Source organism: Chiloscyllium punctatum, chromosome 32 (genome assembly GCF_047496795.1).
Source record: "Chiloscyllium punctatum isolate Juve2018m chromosome 32, sChiPun1.3, whole genome shotgun sequence".
NCBI classification, from domain to species: Eukaryota; Metazoa; Chordata; class Chondrichthyes; order Orectolobiformes; family Hemiscylliidae; genus Chiloscyllium; species Chiloscyllium punctatum.
In genome coordinates, this window is record NC_092770.1 from 6,702,579 (window position 1) to 6,719,751 (window position 17,173).

Genomic DNA, 17,173 nt, shown 5'->3' on the forward strand with positions numbered 1-17,173 from the left:
AACGGACAAAATGTGTGGATCTCATATTGTACCAAGTGTAGGGAAACCTGACAATAGAACATAGTTAAAGGCTCTGTATCTTAATGTACAAAGCATTTGGAATAGAGCAGATGAACTGATGGCACATATAGAGGTCACAAGGGCATTAAACCAGTTAAGGTGGTGCAGTGGGAGGGAGTTCAGGAGAGATTATTAAAGTTTTCAGATCAAGTAATAGGACAGAGAATGGAAATGGCGTGGAATCTAACTTCAGGCACAGCAGATAAGAGAAAAATTATGGGGGATTGGACTGGCACTTGACACATGACTGAGGGTGTTGTACTTAAATGTACACAGTATACAAACCAGGGAAATGAGCTTGTACTGCGGATTGGTATTGGCAGGTACAATGTTGTGGGCATCACAGAGGCATGGCTGCAAGGGGATCAGGGCTGGGAATTAAATATTCAAGGTTACATATCCTATCGAAAGAACAGGTAGATGGTCAGAAGGGGTTGGCATGCCTTGTTAGTATAAAGTGAGATTAAATCAATAGCAAGAAGCAATATAGAGTCGGAAGACGTGGAAGGGTCGAGTTGAGGAACTGCCAAGGGAAAAAGACCCTGATGGGAGTTACGTACAGGGCTCTTAGCTGTAGTCTGAATCTGGGATAGAAAATAAATCATTGCCAATAATTTCCCCCTCCCATAGTCTACCATGCCCTCTGATGTTGTTCTGCATAACTCCCATACATTTTGAGTCTTGCCTCACTTCACTTCCTTCGTTCCCACTTTCGCCAATGTCTCTGTGTTCCATCAAGTCTTGAATCCCCTCCCATTTGGCAGATATGTCTGTTACTTAAACTGATGATATATGCTGTCGATGTAACATTGATGCAGCACAGTGCCATACAGCAACATGCCCACCCTCAATGGAAGACTGGCAAATCTGATAGGGTGCCTGGCTTTGTGTATATGCTAAAAGGCAAGGCAAGACAGACGTACTATGAGGCTGTAAATTCTGAATGAGGCACCAATGTGTAAAAAGACAAAGCAAGGCAGAGATGCTACAGGACCCTAAGAGGGTATTAAGAAAATATGCTAAAAGCTCAGGAAAGCACACTGTTTTGAGACATAAGGTGGCTGTTTCTCCCTATTCACAAAGTGGCCTGGTAGCAGCACTGCAATGTAAGGTGTTAGTGTGCTCCAAAGTGTACTACTGAAGTGGTGCAGTATTATATTGTGAGTTAGAAATGTGCCATGATAATGTCGTGAGCCTGGTACTTGTTTGATGCCCTACTCCTTGGAAAGTGATGCAGGTGGCCATTCCCCTTGGAGTGTGCCCTGAGGTCTTGGGAAATTCTGGATAAGATGGAGGTCCAGTCAAACCAGCAACAGCATGAGCCACCAGGTATCAACACAGAGTTTCATGTTAGGAATTGTCGCCATCAAGTTTAAACGTCTGAGAAAATAGCAAACTCCAGATAAGTGAGGTGAGATTTGGTAATATGAGATGTCAATGCATGCAATTATGCCCAGCAAGAGTCTCATCTTGCTAGTAAAACCTCAGATGGAAAATTGGACTTATTTCTCCTCAACAGCAAGAATCTAATTTTTCTGATCTCACCGTATTTTCCCAACTGACTCGTCATTGCCCGTGTTGTTCAGGGACTGTTCTGAATGTCACTGCTGACTGCTGGATTCTGCTTATATTCATAAAGGAGATGCCACCAATGACTAAAAGCTTCAATTTGGGTTCAATAGTGTTGAGACACTACACATTGTAGTTACGGTAAAGTTACACATTCTGTTTCTTCACAAATACAAATCTATGTTGAGGATAAAATGAGAATAATGATAAACTGAAGTTACAACAAACCAGAAACATCATTGACAGATTTAGACAGCATTGAACAAAATAAAACATGGTTACTGTGTAATAAAAACAAAATAATTGAACAAAATAAAAGTAACTGAGTCAATATGAGTTTGTGGAAGGTTATTTTATGTTGGTTACCCTGATGTAACAGTTAGTATATGCTGTAAATTCAATTTTATTCAGATCTGAATCTAAATTAAGAAACATCCAGATACTTGTTTGAAGCTTAATTGTTGGGATATGGGTGACACTGGCAGAGCCTTCCATTGTTGCCCATAAGATAATGGTAGATTTCCTTCATGAATTTCTGGCAAATGGTTAGGTATCACTGAGTGGAAGAATGATTTAAGGACGTTTGACTGGAATCATACATAGGTCATTCCAAATAAGGAAGGCAGAGTTCATTGGTGAACACATTGAGTTTTTATAGCAATCCAGTCGCCTTATGACCCATCATATCTCTCATTCTGCCAGTACTGTCACAACAGGTGACTGCTGCAATGAGAAGTGCAAGATAACTTTCCTGGAATTCTTAATGATGCTCCAGCAATCATGAGGCTTGACACCATACAGGACAAAGCAGCCCACTTCATCCACTATCTTAAATATAATCTGCCACCATTGGCACACAGTGGCTTCAGGATGTGCCATTGAATAATTGCACTGCAGCAACATTCAAGATGTTTTCAACAGAACTTTTCAAATCCATGACTACATTGCCTAGAAGGACAAAGGACAGTAGACACCCAAGAGTTCTAACCCCTGCAAGTTCCTCTCCATACCACATATCACCATGATTTGGAATTATTCACCATTCTTTCACTACTGTTTTATCAAGATCCTGGAACTTCCTCACTAACCTTTTCAAGAGCAATTTAGGATGAGGAAATTCATTTTCACATCCCACGAACAAACAATTAAAGTATTGCTACGCTTGTGTAAGAGATATAAACTAAATTTGCCTGAAAACTTTAAGTCTTGTCATCCTAAGTATCAGAATCTATATAAAAGCACGACATGATGTCTCACTGGAGTAGCACATTGGAAATCAAGCCCTGCTTTTCCCAGAGTCATCACAAAAGTTAAAAATTTAATAATATGCAGAATTCCCCAATTTACCTGTCTTTTTACCTTAGATTGGTAGAAGTGATGGGCCAGGCTTCTGTACTTAACAAGAATGACTATTTATTACAAGTAAATGGATTATAACTATAGTTAAACAATTCAAAACTATCAACATATCTACTATCTTTAACTATATTTAACTATCTACTAGTTAAAACTCCCCTTTATAATCTCACCCTTTGCGCACACACACACACACAAACAGACATTAATTGCTGTTAGAGATTTTTATATCATATAACTTATCTATGGTGTTATTTTGGAATATTTGTTTGAAAAGTTGCATTTTTAAGACTGTGAGCTTTTGTCTTTGAGACAGGAAGTTCAAGTCAGGATACTTTCCACATCAGATGACTGTCTGTTTTCAAAGGGGCCTTGTCTGCAATACCTTCATCTCAAAGAGGCAGGGTGGACTATAGTTGGTCCTACTATTTCCACAGACAATAATCCCTCTCGTCAAACAATGTATTCTAAATGAACGTACCTTTTTTTTTGTTGCTCTATCTGAAGGCTGCAGCATGCTGTTTCTTCACTTTGAAAGGCCTGTGGATTTAAATCACTTCAGATAATGAAACTTAAACAGGCCTTATCTTCCCATTATGAGTGGTTACATCTTCTCCATTCAGTTGCAGCTCCCATACTATGGTTTAAGGCTCTTGGAACAGCAGAAATGATGTTTGTTTGAAATCAACGCTAACTTTTCACAAGCTTGCAGTGTTCGGGCATTCTGCCAATGTTATTTGTGCCCTGCTTCCTTTCTCCTGCTGGAAGGAATAGTATTTACCAGAAATGGGATTTCTTTCAATGCGTTCTAAAGAGTTTTCTCATTCAGTTCTTTGCAGTGTTCCTGATGATGCAAGCACTGCATCCCTGTGGCACCCTACCCACATTATCATATGCTCACTGGCCAGATATACTGGCCACTGCAGAGAACTTCTGGGGTCCCAATGCCATACTTAAAGGTCAGCCATGCGCCTGGTCGAGCACTGTCAGCCAGGTACTGGCCCTTTTCAGTACACATAGCAGGAGGGGAGTAGTAATATAAAGTTTCTGAGGGAAGATAGGTAGCAGGTGACACTTCATTGCAATACAGGTTTACAGTCGGAAATGTATTTTCACTTTACATCATTACGTGTCGAACCATCGGCCATAGAAATTGTTACCTTAAGAATCAAGTTACACAGGTTAGCATTCCTTTTCAAAATACACACTTAAGGGGGTTACCTACAATTTTCCTAATGCCTAACGTAATAAAATGTTTTCTCATTGTTCAGTGTGGGAGCGTCATATGCTGAAGGCTTTCAAATTATTGAAAACATAGAACAATAGCAAAATCAATGCAAAACACAAACAGAAAAATAAACAGGGAATATTTGTCTTCTGAGCATCAACAAATTTATTGTCAGTGTGTAATCACTGGACCCAGCTCACATCTATTAGAACTGGGTCAAATAAGTGTTGTCTGGCTTTCTGCACCTGACACTGTAGCAATTGATTATGCCGAAGGTGATGTTCCTCCCACTCAATGCCTTCATCTTCCTCCTTGGAAGTCTGTCTCACTCTCCCAGTTCTTCATCCTCTATCACAGCCTTTCTTTCCATGCTCCAGTTGTGTAGAGTACAGTATGCTTAGTTTATGTATCACATATTGGAGTGTACTGTAAGGACCCATCCACTCCCAAAATGGCCTATTCAAACATCAGAACCTTAACTTCAGCAGGTATATCATCTGCTCAACTATGGCCTAGGTAGAAGAATAGACTTCACTGATCCATGTTCAGCCTCAGTCAGGGGCTTGTGTAATGGAGTCACCGACTATGATTGCAGACACTGAAAAATGTGTTGCTGGAAAAGCGCAGCAGGTCAGGCAGCATCCAAGGAGCAGGAGAATCGACGTTTTGGGCATAAGCCCTTCTTCAGGAATGAGGAAGGTGTGCCAAGCAGGCTAAGATAAAAGGTAGGGAGGAGGGACTTGGGGGAGGGGCATTGGGAATGCGATAGGTGGATGGAGGTTAAGGTGAGGGTGATAGGCCGGAGAGGGGGTGGGGGCGGAGAGGTCGGGAAGAAGATTGCAGGTCAAGAAGGTGGTGCTGAGTCCAAGGGTTGGGACTGAGATAAGGTGGGGGGAGGGGAAATGAGGAAGCTGGAGAAACCTGCATTCATCTTGTGTGGTTGGAGGGTTCCTAGGCAGAAGATGAGGCGCTCTTCCTCCAGGCGTCGTGTTGCCATGGTCTGGCGATGGAGGAGGCCAAGGACCTGCATGTCCTTGGCGGAGTGGGAAGGGGAGTTAAAATGTTCAGCCACGGGGCGGTTGGGTTGGTTGGTGCGGGTGTCCCAGAGGTGTTCTCTGAAACGTTCCGCAAGTAGGCGGCCTGTCTCCCCAATGTAGAGGAGGCCACATCAGGTGCAGCGGATGTAGTAAATGATGTGTGTGGAGGTGCAGGTGAATTTGTGATGGATATGGAAGGATTCCTTGGGGCCTTGGAGGGAAGTGAGGGAGGAGGTGTGGGCGCAAGTTTTGCATTTCTTGCGGTTGCAGGGGAAGGTGCCGGGTATGGAGGTTGGGTTGGTGGGGGGTGTGGACCTGACGAGGGAGTCGCGGAGGGAGTGGTCTTTCCGGAACGCTGATAGGGGAGGGGAGGGAAATATATGATTGCAGACAGCAGCTCTTGTCTCCCGGTAATGATCCTTGGGAGACATACAACCCCATGAAACTGGAGCATAAGAGTGGTCAAGGACAGGGATAACTTTAAAGCTTCCAGGGTAATCGGCATAGACCTTTAGGGTGTATTAATAATCATTGGTGACTTGTACATTGATTTTTTTCTATTTGTGAAATCTGTTGCGTTATGATATCGTGTTCTCAATGCAGCCCATGTACACTTCATAGTTCCCTGTATCTGGAGGAAGCCAGCTCTTTTGGCAATGTTTACCTCAGGCTCCAGCCCTGACCCTATCATTGGAGAATGACGTAGATACAGTGTGATCATTGACTACAGCCTTAATATAAAATGAAGATCGATGGGTGCTGAAGATCTGAAACAAATGCAGAAATTGCTGGTGAAACTCAGCAGGTTCTGAATTGAATCATTTAGTTCAATCATTTATTGTCATGTGTATTCAATATAAAATACAGTGAAAAGTTTATACCATCAACATGCATAGACACCATTCTCATTAACTTCACAGTAAAAGAAAAGAAACAAAGAAGGATAACTTAAAGAGAGTCCGACTTTTCCGCTCTGCCACTAGAGTCCTGCTCTGGGCTTCACCAGCTCATGCCATTCCGCTGGCACAATCCTGCTCCAGGCTTCACAGGCCAGCCAACTCTCTAGCCACGCTGCCTCTGAAGACACCATCGCTCCAGACTCCATCGAAGCTGCTTTTGATGGTTTAGCAGCTTTAGGGTTAACGTCTCAAGTCTGCTGAACCTTCATCAGAACTTAAGAAGGGCCAATGGGCTCGAAATGCTAACTATGTTTCTCCCTTCACAGATGCTGCTAGACCTGCTAAGTTCCTTCAGCAATTTCTAATTTTGACGACAGCCTTGATGCATCTATGAGTTGATGATTGAGAGATCCCCTACAGATCCCCAGTGGATCCTTGGAAGCAGCCAGTCATGCAAAAATTTAGTGCAGCAGTCACGTTGGGATAGTCATGTTGGGATGGTTCATAGGCCCTGCTCCCGCAATTGGCATGGTTTGTTGACAATGTGGAGGGGCATCCTTAGTCTGTGGTAGCAATGTGTCTGGAGGCAATGCTATTGATGTTGTTAGACTCCAGGCCTCCTGTATTTCTGTTAGATCCTGGGGGCATTTTCAGTTGCGATTACTTCATGTGGAGGCTGTTTGATAGCTGCTGGAGATTACTCATGGCGTGGGCTTGCTGGCTTCCTCCTCCATCTCTCTGCAACTCTATAGCACCACAATCACAAATGATGATAATGCCAGCTGTGATTAGACCCAATGGTACTGTGTGTGGAATATCAGAAATAGGACAGGAAATGTGAGTAGTCAGCATTTACATCGCACATAAATAACAGTGAACAATACTTCTCTATATGGTAAGGGACCTTATTCCAATATGTGCAGCAGAAGCCAACCTGTGTAAATACAGTAGGGGTTGTAGTCGCACTGAGATTACTGAAACCTTATCTGTCTCCACTCCCCATATCACTACAAGCATCCTCAGAGGATGCATCAATCAGCTTAGGACCAATCCAACAGATGGGGAGCAACCTCCTAATGCAACATTTCCAGTACAATGTGCCCTCATGTTGCAGTGAACGTACAGGAGATCCATAATCATTCTTTAAGAATGGGAAGTCCTCCTGATGAGAGAGGAGTAGTGGGGCAGCTGAATGAGATTTTCCAGGAAATTATGACATAATTTATCATCTGGTATAGAATTTCAGGTGCAGGATGCTTTAGTCTGTACTGTGGTAGCAATCACAATACCATCCTATGAGATCCAGCAAATATACAAGACATCCCTTTCTTCCACTGAGGCCAATGAGGGCCATAGAATATCTTCTTGATGTCAGGTTCCTGTGCTTGCTCTGATCTGGGGTTTTATTATCGTCAAACATAGATGCAAGGTGATTTTTAATCCTTGCATGCTTTGCCCTGGACAACTGAAGGCTGCAATGAGTGTATGTGATGGACAGTGTGTATCTGTGAGAACTGCAACATTGTACCAAGCAAGAAAAAGACAAAGTTCATCAGCAGGAATGGCATCTTCACCACCCCATAGCATCATTGCCCACAGTGACCCCTACAGGACTTCTCTGGCAACCTCTTTCAATGAAACGGAAAACAACAAATGCTGGAGATCACAGTGGGTTTTGGGGGAAGACAACACTCACTGACTGTAAATGCATTTATGCTGCAAAGGCCGGCATTTCCTGTCTCATCCCAAATGTAGCTTACTGGTTTGATCTTGCATACCTTTGGTTCTTGTTTAATAAAAGTTAATATTACAAACTGATGAAGGCCTCAGCAAGAACTGGTGCTCCCTTATTCAATCATGATGAGGTTTTATGCTAGTATGGGCACTATTCTTTTAGTTATCCTTCAACAAGCAGGGTTATTATATGGTGTCATGCTTGTCCTATAGAAAAAAACCTAACAATGCTCTTCATTATTCATGTTAGAATTGGACAGCTAATTCCAGCCACTGCAAATGTGCAATTAAACATGGAATTCCAAACATTTTGTGTCCAAGATGCTGACTTGCTGATATTGCTCATATTAATGACACTAAATAGACACAAAAAATTAGGGTATGTTCATTCCAGTGAAAGTGCCCTTAATTATTGCTAAGAAAGCACTCTGAAACTGAAAATTAGCTTTCACAGTCACACTTCTCAAAATTTTAATTATCATCGGCGACTTAATAGATAAAATAATAGATACAGATAAAATATGTTGTCTTATTTTTCTGACTCTACTTGGCTCAATAATGATTCCTTGACCTGATTATTTAAGATGCACAATTGTTTTCACTAGTCGCATGGATAATGTTGCTCTGTAAAAGGCACTGCACATTTTGATTGATTGGCTGCCTGGCAATTACAATGCAGAACATAGGAGCAGGAACTGGCTATTCAGTCCTTGAATCTGTTCCACTATTTAATGAGATCATGACCAATCTATGATACACCTGCCTTTGGCCCATGAGCTTTAAACCCTTCACTTAACAGAAATGTATCTGTAACAAATTTAAAAATAACAACTGATTGAGCCTCAACTGTCAAAGTTTGTAGTTTACAGCTATGGCAAAGCATAATCTCAGATCAAAATCCAGCCTATTAAAGAATTTTTAATATGCTCTTTTTCTGGAATGAGAAACAAGTTGCTGTTTAAAGTATTTGTCATGTGGTGTTCTTTTAATCAACTGTCTATCTCCAATCTCTGTACAATTCATATTTGGAGCTGCCCTTGTGACATCCCTTTCCAAAAGCGGTTTGGCAGAGAGAGGCAAAAAATGCAGGTTACTGTAGGCCCATTAGCCTAACATCTACAAGTGGAAAAGTATTGGAATCAGGAAGTAGTAACGCAGCATTTACAAAAGAAAAATCTAATCAAGCAGGGCCAGCATGGCTTCATGAAAGGGAACTCTAATCATTTATTAGTTTTTTGAGGAATTCTCAACCAGAGTAGATGGAGAAGAATGAGTCAATATGTTCCATTTGGACTTCCAGGAAGTGCAAGGCAAGGTACCTCTTAAAAAGTTATGTCATAAGAGCCCATGATGATCAAGGTAGTACATCGGAATTGATGGAGAATTGGCTAATGGGCAGGAAACAGTGGATGTGGATAAAGGGTCTTCTTTAGAATGATGACTCGTGACCACTGGAGTTCCATAGGGATCAGTGCTGGATCCTGAACTGTTTATAATATATATTAATGGCTTGGAGGAAAGAAGTAAATGTACTGTAGCCAAATTTGCAGATGATATGAAAAATAAGTGAAAGGCAGGATGCAACAAATGTTGGCAGCTTAAGTAAGTGGGCAATAAGTTGGCAAATAGAGAATAACATGGGAAAATGTGAAAGCATTTATTCATTTGTGGGACATGGGCATCACTGGCTAGCCAGCATTTATTGCCTGTCTCTAATTGCCCTTGAGAAGGTAGTGTTGAGCTGTCTTCTTGAACCGCCACAGTGCAGCTAGAAGGGAGGACAGAAGAACAGAATATAATTTAAGTGCAGAAAAATTGCAGAAAACTGCAACTGAAAGGATTTGGAAATACTTTTGTATGAACCACAGAAAGCTTGCTCACAAATGCAGCAGGTAATAGGAAGGCTAATGGAATGTTGGTCTTTATTTTAACGGTGTTGGAGTATCAGACTAGGGAAGTCTTACTGCAACTGTAAAAGGGGCTGATGAGACCACATCTGGTGTACTGTGATCATCTTATTAAAGACAAGATATCATTTTATTGAAGGCAGCTCAGAGAAGGTTCGCTAGGATGGAGGGGTTGTCTTTTGAGGAAAGGCTAAATAAACCGGGATTGTCCTCACTGGAGTTTGGAAGGATGAGAGATGATATCATTGAAACATATAGATTCTTAAACAGCATGAAAGGTAAATGCTGAGAGAATGTTTACACTCATGGGAAAGTCTAGGACCAGAGTGGATAGTCTCAGAATAAAGGAGCATCATTTTAAGACTGAGATGAGGAGGAATTTCTTTGGAGAGTCTTTGGAAATTCTGGCCTCGGAGAACAGTGAGGGACAGAGTCCTTATGTATATTTAAGGCTGAGATAGGTCGAATTCAAGTGTTATGGAGAAAATGCATGAAGAATGTCGGATCAGCCATGGTCCTATTGAAAGGCAGAGCAAGCTCGAGAGACCAAATGGCCTACGCCTGTTCTTATTTTTTATGGTCATCATATGTACGTTTGCTGACAAATCAGACAAAATTAAAATGGAATAAGGAATAGAACAATCTATGTCCAACCTCAGGATAAAATTATACTCATTTGTAATGTTTTGCAGAACCTATATAAACCAAATCTGAACTGTGTGAAGCTTTGAAGTACACATTGCATATACTACCTAAAAATGAAAGATTAAAACTATTTTTGGATCATTCTAAAAATTACAGCTGGGTCATAAAATTCTTGTAAGCATAAACACATAGCTCATATTGAAAAGGAAATGCTTACTCTGCAATAGGGATTCCACTTTTGCAATATGAGGGCAACATTTTTCAATGCGTCTTGGGTGTAACTTATATTTGAAAAGAATATGATTCTCACAGCCATTTGTGTTATTACTGACATCATGGAAATATGCAATATGTAAACCTCATTAAAAAAAGACATTCTGACTGCTGTATGTATCTGAGCTTTAGTTGCAAACTGTAGTAGCTATGTAAGATACAATTTTATCCCAAATACTGAAATCAAATGTTACTGTAATTTACTGTGTACAAAATAATGTTGACATTGCATCTATGTACATAATGAGTGTATATTTGTATCAATGCATGAAATAAGTGTACTTCCATTTGAGTCTGACTTACTCAGGACATGATTTTATCTCTTCTATGATACCACATTTCATTTGGGTCAATCAGAGATGAAGAAACTAAAGACAACTTGAGCTACAGAGGACATGCTACAGTCACTTTAATGTTTGAATAAAACATGATAACGTATATAGCTCAAGTTATTTCTTTCTTGCAAAAAACAGGGAAACAGGTTCTGCTGAGGAAATATGAGCAGCCAGAGGCTAAACTAAAAAGCAGTACCAAAAGGGTAGTAATCTCTGGATTACTACCTGAGCCACGAGCTAATTGTCATGGGAACAAAAAGATTAAAGATGTAAACGCTTGTACTGGCTCAAAGTCTGGTATGGGAGAAACAAATGTGATTTCTCAAGACATCGGCATTAGTTCTGGGGAAGGAGGGAACTGTTCCGATGGGTCAGGCTCTACCTGAATCATGCTGGGGCCAGGGTTCTGGCAAATGGCATAACTAGAACTGTAGTTAGGACTTTAAACTAAATTAAGTGATGGGGGGGGTGTTCAGTTGCATGGAAAATTACAAAATCAAAAATTAGGACAAAGGTAGGATTATAATAAACCAAAAAACTACAGATGCTGGCCATCTCAATCAAAAACAGAAATTGCCAGAGAAACTCAGCAAGTCTGGCAGAAGCTATGGTTTGGGAAGGAAGCAGTGTTAATGTTTCAAGTTAACTGGTGACTCTTTATTAGAACTGTGAGTAGCCAGGAAAATGTGGTATTTATGCTGGGGGTGGGGGGCTGTGTGAGATAGATGAGGAGCCAGTAGATAGGTGGAGATGGAGTCGGAGAGGAACAGAGAGAAATGAAACAGGTCGCAAGCATGGAATTTATGGATAGCAGACCAGGACAGAAGAAAAGCTGACTAAGGGATAATGAAGAGTTCAGAGTGAGAAGTGGGTTAACTGTACTGAATGCAACCCATATAATGTGATAATAGGCCTAGGATTAGGTGAGTATGGATGACTGTGCTGAAAGCAATCTGTGTCACAACAGAGCCGGCTGTGGGTTCGGTAAAAACAAGCATGGAAGGATGGAACCACGCTCTAAGGTATTGAACTCTAGGGACCCTGCAGTCTTTAGGACTCAACATTGAGTTCAATACCTCATCTTCCTTTAGGGACCCTGCAGTCTTAAGGAAGATGAGATGATGTCCTTCAAGCTTGTGCTGAGGCTTGCTGGGACACTGCAGCAGGGCTCCAACAGAAATGTTGCTGTGGGAACATGGTGGTGTGTTGAAGTGACAGGCAATTGGTAACTCAGAGTCATTTTTGCAGACAGAACGAAGGTGTTGTGCAAAGCAATCAACCAGCCTGTGTTTCATCTCCTCAATGCAGAGGAGACCACATTGTGAACAGCAAATACAGTAAGCTAGATTTAATGAGGCACAGGTAAATTGTTGCTTCACCTGGAAGGTATATCTGGGGCCTTGAATGGTGAAGAGGGAGGAGGTAAGTAGTCTGCCATAGGGGTGTGAGGAGGTGTGCAGAATATAGGAGTGTACCAGAGTGTCCTGGAGGGAACAGTCTCTGCAGAATGCTGACAAGGGAGGGGAGGGGAGTACGTGTCTGGTGGTGGCATCTCATTTGAGTTGATGTGAATGGCGGTTTACAATCCTTTCGATGCAGATGCCAATGGAGTGCTAAGTGAAGACCTACTATCACTTTTGTGGGAGAGGTGAGAGCATAAGTGTGGGAGAAGAGTAAAACATGGCTAAGTGCCCTATTGACCACAGCGAATCCTCAGTTGAGGAGATAGGTGGCTGAGCGCCCATCCACTATTACCCTCCTCCACCTGGCCGAATTTGTCTAATTGCTACCAGAAAATAAAAAGAAGGGATTGAATGCATGAACTCATCTTGTAACAAGGAACCATAAAAATGTTGGAAACTAGATAATAAAACAAACTTAAAAGCTCTGTATCTTAATGCATGAAGCATTTGAAATAAGGTAGATGAACTTACAGTGCAAGTCAAGGTAAACAGACATGATCTCATAGCTGTTATTGAAACAAGGAGATCAAAACTGTGGAACTTAACATTCAGGGATATTTGATCTTTCAGAGAGCTAGAAGAGATAGAAAAGGTAGTGGGGAGCACCGTTAACAAGAAATGAAATGAAGATATTTGTGAGAGATGATCCGGGCTCAGATGATATACACTCAATTTGGGAGGAGGTAAAAAGCAATAAGGGAAGTGGGATATAGGTAGGAGTGGTGTACAGACTGGAAACAGCAGCTTTTCTTCGAAAGGCTATAAATCAACAAATAATAGGAACATGTAAAAAGAACAGAGCAATAGTTATAAATTAATTAAATCTTCATGTTGATTGGGTTAATCAAATTGGAAAACGTAGCTATGACAACAAATTCATAGTGCATTAGTTATTTAGAGCAATCCTAGGAAGTAGTGATCATAATATGATAGAATTTAAAATCCAGTTAGAGACTGAGAAACTTGGTCAGAAACAATTGTGCTTAACTTAAATAAAGAGCATCACAATGAAACGAGGACAGAGTTAGCTTAAGTAAACTGGGCAGATAGATTAGCAGTAAACAATTAGTGGTAGTTATCGAAGGATGTAATTCCTGACTCTCAGCAAAAATACATCCCAGTAAGGAGGAAAGATTCTAAGAGAGGGATCAATCCACCATGGCTAACCAAGCAAGTTAAAGAAACTATTAAGGTGAAAGAAAAAGGGGCTAAAGTAAGTATTAGCCCTGAAGACTGGAAAAAATGCAGTAAAGGAAGACTAGAAAGATAATAAATTATAAGGGCAAACTAGTGAGGAGTATAAAAACTGACAATAAGAGCTTCTTTAAATATATAAAAATAAGGAGAGAAGTCAAAGTGAACATGGGCACCTTAGATATTGAATCTAGGGAGATGGTTTCGGGGAAGAAGGAAATGGCAGAGGAGTTAAACAGATATTTTGCACGAGTGTTTACTGTGGAAGATACTTTGAACATCCCATTAATAATAAAGAGCAAAGGGGAGGAATTAAGTACCATCACTAAAGAAGTAGTATTAGGCATCCTAATGTTGCTAAAAGCAGATGAGTCCCCTGATGGCTTGCATGCTGGATCCTAAAAAAGGTAGATACACAGAGTGGATATATTTAGATTTTGGAAAATTATCAAAGAATTGGAGAACTGTTAAATTGACATCTCTATCCAAAAAGGGAGAAAGGCAAAAAATGGGTATCAAGGCCAATTAGCCAAACATTTATTGTCGGAACAGTATTAGAATCAATTATTAAGGATGTAACAACAGAAAGTTTGGAAAATTATATCTAATCACGCAGAATCACCATGGCAACAAAAAAGTGTAATCATGTCTACGTTATTTGGGGTTTTCGGGGAAGTCTTAACCAGAATGGATATGGGGAACCGGTAAACATGTTGTATTTGGACTTCCAGAAGATGTTTGAAAGGGTAGCTCACAAAAGGTGTCATAAGATGACAGTCCATGGTGTTGGAGTAGCACGTTGACTTGTACAGAGAATTGGCTAATAGGCAAGAAATAGCAAGTGGAGATAATGGGTCTTTTTGAAGTTGGCGACTTGCGATGAGTGGGATTCCACAGGGATCGGTGCTGGGACCATCACTGTGTATAATATATAAATGACTTGGAGGAAGGAAGTGAATATACTATATACAAATTTGCAGACAATACAAAAATAGGTGGAAAGACAAATCGAGTGCATGTAGGAAGATATGAAAGTGTTCATTTTGGATGGGAGAACAAAAGAAAAGAATATTATATAAGTGGAGACAAACTACAAAAAGCTATAAAACAAGAGACTTAGGAGTACTTTTGCATGAAACATAGAAAGCTAGCAAATATGGACAGAAGGTAATCAAGAAGGCTAATGGAATGTCGGCCTTTATGTCAAGGGTGTTGGAGAATAAGAGTAGGGACATCTGACGGCATTGTACAAGGAGCTGGTGAGACCATTTCTGGAGAGCTGTGAACAATTTTGATCCACTTATTAAAAGAAAGATACCATTTCATTGGAGGCAGTTCAGGAAAGGTTCACTTGGATAACCCCTGTTACGGAGGAATTGTTTTTTGAGGAGAGGTTAAACAAATAGGGATTCTACTCAGTGCAGTGTAAAAAAAATGAGAGATGATCTCATTAAAACACTTAGGATTCTTAAGGCTCATGAACAGGTAAATGCTGGAAGGATTTTTCCCTCATGGGAAAGTCTAGGACCAGAGGGGATAGTTTCAGAATAAAACTTTAAGACTGAGATGAGGAGGAATTTTTTTTCACAGAGGTTTGAGAGTCTCCTTGCCATAGAGAGCAGTGAGGGATACATTCCTTATGTATGTTTAAGGCCGGATTAGATAGATTCTTGATCAGTAGAGGAATCAAGAGTTAATGGGGAAAATGCAGTAATGTAAACATAAGAAGGTTGGATCAACCAGAACTGGCTTGTAGGACTAAATGGCCTATGCCTGTTCTTAATTTTATGGTTTTATGGTCCCTATATGTACATTCTCTCATAAATCAGACAAAACTAAAATGGAATAAGGAATAGAAGAATCTATGTCCAACCTCATGATAAAATTATATTAATCCATTATAGTTTGCTAATATGCTGCATCTATATAAACCAAATCTATACTGTGTGAAGCTTTGAAGTACACATTGCCTAATACATTGCCTAAGTACATCTGCCTAAAAATGAAAGGTTAAAACTATTTTTGGCTCATTCTAAAAATTGCAGGTGGGTCCCAAAATTCTTGTAACCATAAACACATAGCACATCTTGAAAAGGAAATGGGGGTGTCACGTTTGCAATATGAGAGCAATATTTTTCAATGCATCTTGAGTGTAAATTATATTTGAAAAGAATATGATTGTCATAGCTGTTTACATGATTATTGACATCATGGAAATATGGAATATGAAAACCTCTTTAGAAAAAAAGACATTCTGACTGCTGTATGTATCTGAGCTTTATTTTGAAATAGACCCATTATAGGATGGGCCCTGTCTAAGACACAGTTTTATCCCAAATGCAGTGATATAAATGCCACTGTAATTTACTGCTACCTGTACATAAAAAGCAGCTTATTCCAAATAAACAAAAAAAACCAATAACATAGTCACTGCATCTATGTAGATAATGAATCTATACTGTATCAAAACAAATAAAATGAAATGAGTATGATTCCATTTGGGTCTGACTTACTCAGAACATTATTTTGATCTCCATTATGATACCAGGTTTTATTTGTGTCAATAAGAGGTGAAGAAACTAGACAACTTGAGCTACAGAGGACAGGCTATCCATCAAATTCACTTTAATGCTCAAATCAAGCATGGCAACATATACAGCTCAAGTTATAGCAACATTGGGGAGCAGATGGCCGAGGGGAATTATTGCTGAACTGCTAATTATTGCTGGCTTGTTATCAGACACCCAGGCAATGTCTGGGGACCTGAGTTTGAATCTCACTACGGCAGATGGGGAATTACCAATCCTTTTAGGAAATGAAACTGCTATCCGTATCTGGTCTGGCCTACATGTGACTCAAGACCCACAGCAATTTGGTTAACTGTTAACTGCCCTGTGGGTAATTAGGGACAAGCAATAAATGCTGCCCTATCCAGCAACGTCCTCATCCTGTGAATTAGGTTTTAAAATGTTATTTTGGTCTTGCATAAACGAGGAAAAAGATCCTCAAGGAATATGCGCAATTGGGGCAAAATTAGAAAGCAGAACCAAAGATAATAATCTATGAATTACTACTTGAGCCACAAGCTAACTGGTCCAGGGTCAACAAGGTTAAAGAAATAAACGCGTGGTTCAAAGAATGGTGTGGGAGAAACAGATTCATTGGACACTGGCTTCAGACCTGGGGAAGGAGGGAGCTGTTCCAATGAGAAAGGCTCCACATGAATCATACCTGGCAAAATCCATAATTAGTCGAAAGGGCTTTAAACTAAAAATTGGGGAGTGGGGCATAGTTTCATGGGGAAATTACAATACTGAAATTACAAACAAAAATGCAAGATTAAAACAAAATAAAGAACTGCGAATGCTAGAGATCCTAACCACAAACAGAAATTGCTGGAGGAAGTCAGAACGTCTGGTAGCATCTGTGGGAAGAAAACAGAATTAACATTAATATGGCTTTGGAAACAATGG